Below are 7414 nucleotides of genomic sequence, written 5' to 3' on the forward strand. Positions count from 1 at the left end.
AAACTGGGGCAGAAGTGGACTCCTGCCCACCTCAGGCAGCCCTGACTCAGCCTGGGGCCATCAGCACCCCCTGTGAGCACTCAGTCCCCTCTGCACCCTCAGGGATCCTGCCAGCCCCACCTGCAGATATACCTGGAATCCAGGTACCTCTCACCACCTGCACATCCCGGCCATGCTCCCTGTTAGTCTCCTGGTTTGGCGCCTCCTAACCTGTTCTCCACTGAGCAGCCCCACTGAGCCCAGCCATGCGGGTCAAGGTCCTGACCCAGCCACGAGACCCCTCCCTGGTATGTCACCTCACTCCACTGCATGGTGACCCTACCTCTGGGCCTTGGTGGTCACTCCTCCCTCTGCCTGGAATGTCCCCCACAGGCCTTCACCCCATTAGCCACAGAGCCCACCCCTACCCTCCCGGGCATTCCATGACCATCCTGACGCCACCTGCACGTCACCATGGATACACACAATGCCCACCCTGCTAGGTTGTTCTGGCTTCTTCCGTGCAGCGAGCACCCCTCAGGCAGGTCCCCCACAGCAGGTGGCAGGGGCAGCTGGTCCAGTCGTGGCCTGAGCTCACTATGAGGGGGTGGCGGGTCACAGGGTCTCACAAACCCCTTCAGGCGGGGACCCCTGCCCTGCAGCCTCCTGGGCAGAGCGGCTCTGCATGCGGGCCGGCCCCACAACACAGGAAGCACAGCCCCACTTAGTCAGGCAGCTGGGCGACCACGGGAGGGTGGGCAGGAGCCCAAGGGGCGCAGGCCGGAAGAGTCCAGGGTTGGCGTGGTGTGGGCTGGCCAGATGCAGGGACACGCAGCTTCAAGAAGACAATTCCCTCGCAGCCCCCAGCCCTACTCCTGCCGGGCTTGTGTCCCTGCAGCCCCCGCATGGCCCACTGGGCTTGAGCCCAGGCTGGGTCCGGCCCCATGGGAGCAAGCCCCCAAAGCCTGGGTATTTACAGGTATTTTTGGAGAAGAGACCCAGACTCACACGGTCCCCAGGGCCTTGACCCAAGATACACTCAGAGCTCTGTGCTCGACTCAGCCTGGCTCTGGCAGATGCCATGGTCAGAACCCAGGTCCGGAGGGGCTCCGTTTCTTCATCCTCCATACAGTGGACCCCGCCTGGCCCAGTGCAGAGCCTGGGCATCTGGACGGCGCAGGTCACCAGAGCAGTCAGGAGAAGCCCGGAGTCCCCGTCCTCCGCACAGGGGAGGGGCTGGAGATGGAGGCAATGACCCATCTGCTCAGAATCCCAAAAGTACGGGGCTCGGGGAGCTTCCGGGTTGATCACATCCACCTACGACTGGCAGGGCGGCCCACCCCCACTCCACGGGGACAGCAGGTTCTGCGCTCGGAAGCCCATGGACCTCACCCTGGGCGGCTCTTCATCTACGTGGTGTGCTGTTCTTCATGACTTAATAAGCCACCAGATGTGAGTGAGTCCTGACGTCGGGGAGCTGCCCTCGCAAGTGATGGAGCCCCCTTGGGGTTGTGGGAACCCTGATCCCAGCTGACTGATAGGAGGGGTGACACCCTGTGACCGGGGGCCACTGTGTGGGGTCTGTGCTGCTCAACAGGCAGTGTCAGAGCTGGAGCCATGGTGGCTCAGCGCCACAGGATTGGTGCTTGGGGTAAATCTCAGACGTCCGCAGTCAGACGAGCACGGAGAGGAGGCAACAGGGGCTTTTTCTTTAAGTGCTGGACCCTGCACTCCACCCCGCACACTGCCATCTGCGTCGCACAGACCCCCAGCTACACGCCCCCATGGGGCCCTGAAGGCCAGGCGCCTGCCTCCCTCCAGTGACCCTAGCGACTGCATCACTGCACAGCCAACAGTGGCCAGTCTGCAGGGGGCTCCAGGGACCCCCTGCCCCAGGATCAGAACTCGGAGCCTCGGCCCCCAGGGCCTTTCCACCCTCTGGGCAGCGGACACCTGCTCTGTCATCCTTTCCCTCATGCCCACGCCCCCTCAGACCTGCTGCAGAATCAAGAGTAAGCCCAGAACTCTGTGGCCCGGTGAGGCAGTCTGCTCATCTGTGCTGCCCAAGTTGAATTATAGGATAAAAGTTAAAATTCAGTTCCCCAGGCGCAAGAGCCATATTCCAAGTGCTTGGGGACAACATGTGCCTGGCTGACGGCAAAGACACAGAACACTCCTACCAGCAAGAGCCACCTCTCCAGCTGTGGCAAGATAAATTTCAATTTAAAAAATAAGGAACCTAGAAATTTAGAGACTTAAGAAGCATCAGCCAACTGCAACCCCTGTACCGTTTTTGGATCCCAAACCCCTTGAAAACCTCATGGGAGGTTAGCATGTGTGGAGAGTTTGCATTAATTAGCTTCACTGTGGTAATCGTATCACTATGTCTCGGTAACAAAACTGTCACATTGTACAGCCTAAATATATACGATTTTTCCTTAAAACATATATAAAAATGTTTAAAATTTGTGAGATGCTCAGAAATGTCAACAGTGGTATTTGTCAAGACAGGCACTTGCAGAGTCCAGATTTCAGCAGTGACAGTGTTTTTCTAGAACTTACTTTTAGAGGTACACACTGGAAGAGTCACAGGTGAGATGTTATGATGTCTGGGGTTCACCTGGAAGCAGGTCTGGTGAAGGACACAGGGTAGGGGGGGTGGATGCAGTGACCAAGAGTCGGCCACAGTTAAAGCTGGCTGCTGGGAAGGTGTCCATGCGTCTCTTTACTTATGCAAACGTTACTCGACAAAGAGCAAGAAAAGGTAAAGCACACCCGAAGGTGAGTAAACAGTGCGTCCCTGTGCTCTGCGCGGAGGCTCCCCATCACCCCTGGGCTGCAGCTTGGCCCTCTCCCAAGCCCCGGCCCAGCCACAGGACCCCGTCCTGCTCTGTGCAGTGACAGGCTGAAAGGACCTCAGGGTTATCAGGGGAGGGAAAGGCTAGTTCCTCTCAGGGTCACCAGCCTGATGTGCAGCATAGGAAAGGAGGAATTTCTGGTCTGGTCTGATGACACGACAGCTGCTGGAGGCAAGCCCTGAGCTGGGAGCCTGGAGGGGACCCAGGAAATTCAGGGTGGGTGTGCAGAGGTGCGACCCTCCAACAGAAAAGCTGCCCTTGGGGAAACTGAGGAAAACACTCCAGAGCCCGACAAACCTTCCATAGCTGGAAAGGGCCCTGGAGGGGAGAGCGTGGGCCCTTGGGGGTCCCACCCTGGGGCTGGTTCAGATCCGGTGGGAGCGGGGTGCGGGGCCGAGCAGGGCGTTGCAGTCGGGCACCCACACGGTGCAGCGTTAGGTGGGGTGGCAGCAGGCTGAGGAAGGTAGAGCAGGTCCTTGGAGGGTGGCGGCAGGGCCACGAGGAACCCTGGGGGGTGAAAGGGTACACGGGGCAGAAATGGCTCAACTGAGAACTCTGTCTCTTCCCACGTTTTCACTGAACTAGGGAACAGTTTTAGGAGGGCCAGCAGGAAACTCGATGCACTTCGCTGAGCAGCCGTGGCTATGAGGGGAGTCAGCCCTGGGGCCCAGGCGGCTCCTACACCTTTGCCCCCGGCTGTTGATCACATGCACGGACCTGGCTGTGTATTAGCAGCCGCCAAGCAGCACGGTGTCCCCTCAGGGCAAACAGCCTCTGACCTTCCTTCTGTTCCTGAGAGGAGGCTCGCAAGTCCTATCCCCTCACCCCTTAGAAAAATGCACAAAATGTACACAGACAGCAATCCTGTGATTTTCCCAATCAAGAAAATAAGCATTGAGTTTGGAAGGTTTGGGGTCATCTCTTGTCACGGTGCCAGGTCAGGTGGCACAGGTGCACATAACCCAGATGACACCTGCCACCTGCACTGACCAGCAAGGAACAGAAGGGCTGCATCATGCCAGGCACTGCCTACAGAGAGCGGCCAGCTTCCTGCTGCTGCGTCGAAGTCCTGTGAGCGCCAAGGGACACCCACGACCCAGCCTGCTCCCACGCGGGGTTCCCTCCATCTGGCTCCCCATCCGTCAAGAAAGCCAGGACTGTGCAAAGGTGATGCCAACAGCACGCTAACAGGCACACCTTAAAGACGGGGGCCCTTCCCTTTGGCCAGCGGGCTCTAGGAACTGCGGGTTCTGGTCTGATTCACTGGAACCCCAGGGCCTGGAGGCCCCTGGACAGCAATCAGCATGGGTGACTGGGATCCAGAGCGGCTACACATCAGTGTGAGAAGTTCTGGAACACGGCTGACATCTGTGATCTTTCTAGAGTCAGAAATAGCAAAGTCAGCAGAGGCTCTCGTTCAGGACCCACTCGTCTAAAGCAAGTCTGGAAACTAGAAATAAGGGCATTTCAGCAAACGCCCGAAGCTCCTCTATTTAAGGGAATGCGTCCCCACACTTGGGGTCCCTAATCCACAATTCCAACAGCAAAAAGCTCTGGAAGCCCAAAGTTCTTAACTGATGGGACCATGTGTCCTGGTGAGAAACCCCGTGTCATTGTCTACATGTTCAAGAACTTTCTCACGCTCTGCTGCAGAAATCCTATCACATTTGGTCAGGGGTCTGCTTGGAGCCTGTCACTATGTCTAGTCCACATGCATGTCACTTTTCTACAGCCTAAAACATGCTAAAGTCTAAAACACACCTGGGTCTGGGGCTCCAGGTGAGAGAGGCTGGGTCTCCACATATGCAGGGGGTGAGAATCCTGTAAACCGCGGATGCATCCTGAGGCCCTGAAAATAACTGGTAAAGTCTCTATGACTCCTCTTTCCCTGATGCCAACAACCACTCACACAGGAACATGGCCTCGGGCAGGAGTCACCTCTAAGACACCCTTGAGGCACTTGTGAGGGGTGAGGATCATGGGGCTGGCCCAGCCTTGAGGGCTCATATAAAATAAGCTGCTCTCATGGCATCTGGGTGGCTCTGTCAATTAAATGTCTGACTCTGGTTTCAGCTCAGGTCAGGATCTCCACGTCATGAGATCGAGCCCACCTTGGACTCTAGGCTCAGCACAGAGTCTGCTTAGAATTCTCTCACCCGGGATCCCTGGGTGGCGCAGCGGTTTAGCGCCTGCCTTTGGCCCAGGGCGCGATCCTGGAGACCCGGGATCGAATCCCACGTCGGGCTCCCGGTGCATGGAGCCTGCTTCTCTCTCTGCCGATGTCTCTGCCTCTCTCTCTCTCTGTGTGACTATCATAAAAAAAAAAAAAAAAAAATTAAAAAAAAAATTCTCTCACCCTGTTCTCTCTCTCTCCCTCAAATAAGTAAATAAAATCTTCAAAAAAAAAAAAAAAAAAAAAAGCTGTTCTTGCTCTTAAGGAAAATGCTGTTTACTGCAAAAATGGAGCTGTCACTTATTCCAGGGAAGAACTGAGAGATAATCTGGGACATGCTGATGTTGAGGTCCCTCCTCATACCTTGCAGAGGGTTCCGCCTGGAGCATTAGAGAAGCACGTTTCAACCATCAGCTAAAATTTTAATAAAAGCTATAGGATATCATTTTTTTTATAGTATATCATTGTATAATTGTAAAAGGCTTTCTTGAATTAGTGATACCACTTATTATCCTTGGTAGCATTAGCACTTCTGAAGACACAATGTAGAAAGAAATGCCAGGCCATCACTTTTTTTTTTTTTTTTTAAGATTTTAATTTACTTCAGAGATAGAATGAGAGCACACAAGCAGCAGGTGAAGTAGAGAGAGACACAGACTCCCTGTGGGGAGCCCGACGTGGGACACGACCCCAGGACCCGGGATCATGACCCGAGCCGAAGGCAGACGCTCCAAGTCGGAGCCACCCAGGCGCCCCTGGCCATCACCTCTTAAGTAAGAGAGCACATGCATCCTGACGCAGGTACTTCTGCCCACACCCCTGGAAGGGAGAAACAGGGCCTACTCACACGGTAACTGTATATTGATCCTGCTCCGTGCTCAGGAAGCTCAACAAAGATGCAAGAGAAGGCAAATTATTTAACTGTGAAATAAACACATCTTGCACTGACCACCCTTCTCCACCCCCTACGACCAGGGAGGGCCCCCTGGGTGGCCTAGAGCCACAGAAGCCCCTACGCCCTTCTTTCTGCACATGCTTCATTCAGACCAGAAAGACACAAGAGCTCATCTGGTTGCTGTTTGTCAGGTGGCAGGCATTAAAAACATTCTTTTCTGTGCCCTGACAGGTGACTAAGAACCATGCAAATAGCCTGGGAACAGTTAGCTGAAAGAGAAACAGCATGTGGGAGTGCAGGTTAATGTCTCCCCCTCCCTCTCCACATTAGGTCCTAGAAGACCTGCAAGAGTGCACGGCCCGGCTCTCAGGCACCACAAGCCTCTGGACACACATGCATCTGCGGAGCTGTGAGGAAGCCTGTGCCCACCTTGCCACCTGTTTCCACATGTGGACAGACCCTGAGGCACACAGCTGAGCCTCAGGGACAGGGAGGTGGAGCACATTCCAGAGACACAGGTGACACAGGACAGCAGGCTGCCATCTGGCCAGATACCCAGGACACTAAGACCTGGTTCAGGGCAAGTTCCTAATGGACACCTGGCTTGGTCCTGTAGTATTTTAGGTGCCATCAAGGTTGTGTGGTTTGGGGTAAATGCTATGGAAAAGATGAAGACATTCTCTATAAAAAGTATCTTCTATATAATTTAGAAGATCATTTCTGGAAGTTTCTGTCTCAGTTCCAAACTGTGGATCCTGGGTGTCTATTTTAATCCCCATAAGGGTTGGGGGAGGGGGATGGTACAAGGTGTAGCAGATGAAGGTGGAAAAAGCCTTAATTTTAAGTTCCCTCCCTGGCAGGCCTTACCAGGCGTCCAGGCGCTGGGGTCGGGGAGCTGGAAGGTTAGATCCTGCTGGACTGTCATAGGCCTTCTGCAGAATGACCCAGCAGGGCTCTAGGCGCTGGGCCAGGGCTTGGGCCATAGACATGCTGACAGAAGTCAGCCATCCAGGCACAGAGGCACAGACAGAGAGACACCTGCCTGATCAGCAACGATGCAGTGCTTCCATTCCCAGCTCCGAGGATCGCCGGTCCAGTGCGGAGGTGCACAGGGGGCAACCCAGGTTGCCCTGGCAGGGGGCAGCTGCTGCTGGGGGACCAGACACACCTGTGACCCAGCCAGGATCTGGGCTTCCTGACTTGGCAAACCTCCATTTCTGGCCGGTGTTGCAGAGACAACTCCAGGCCAGACTGGGCCGCACAGCTGCGGCTGCTGGGTCTCAGAAGCCCCGCACCTGCCTCCCCGCCCATGCTCCTGGGCCCCAGGGAGCCCCGCAGCTGGGTCCCTGCCCCTGGCACAGGAGCCGGGGAAGAGCTCACCCCGTGCCCTGGTCTGGCCCCGGGGTCCCTGGCACCCTGCCCGCTGCGCTCACATGCGGGTCACCTGCAGGCCAGCACCTCCCGCCCTGACGGACACCGTCGATGCCGCGGATCCATACCGAGGCCCTT

At 55.9% G+C, this 7414-nt stretch overlaps 2 long non-coding RNA genes across 7 annotated transcripts in view; one reads left to right on the forward strand and one right to left on the reverse strand.

Annotated features, from left to right (window-relative positions):
- Window positions 1–586, reverse strand: part of LOC100685536 — a 29958-nt gene extending 29372 nt beyond the window's left edge. For 2 of the 6 annotated variants that reach the window (XR_005353249.1, XR_005353251.1), the window contains exon 1: window positions 323–442. This is a non-coding gene — a long non-coding RNA (uncharacterized LOC100685536). Of the gene's footprint in view, window positions 1–322; window positions 443–474 lie in introns of those variants that run through there. The other 4 variants (XR_005353253.1, XR_005353248.1, XR_005353250.1 and 1 more) reach the window with 3 other exon arrangements.
- LOC119870385 lies at window positions 459–6623 on the forward strand. The gene is made up of 3 exons (XR_005353254.1): window positions 459–1431; window positions 5601–5811; window positions 6236–6623. It is a non-coding gene; the product is annotated as an uncharacterized LOC119870385 (long non-coding RNA).
- Window positions 6624–7414: the final 791 nt, after the last annotated feature.

Source organism: Canis lupus, chromosome 1 (assembly GCF_011100685.1).
Source record: "Canis lupus familiaris isolate Mischka breed German Shepherd chromosome 1, alternate assembly UU_Cfam_GSD_1.0, whole genome shotgun sequence".
NCBI classification, from domain to species: Eukaryota; Metazoa; Chordata; class Mammalia; order Carnivora; family Canidae; genus Canis; species Canis lupus.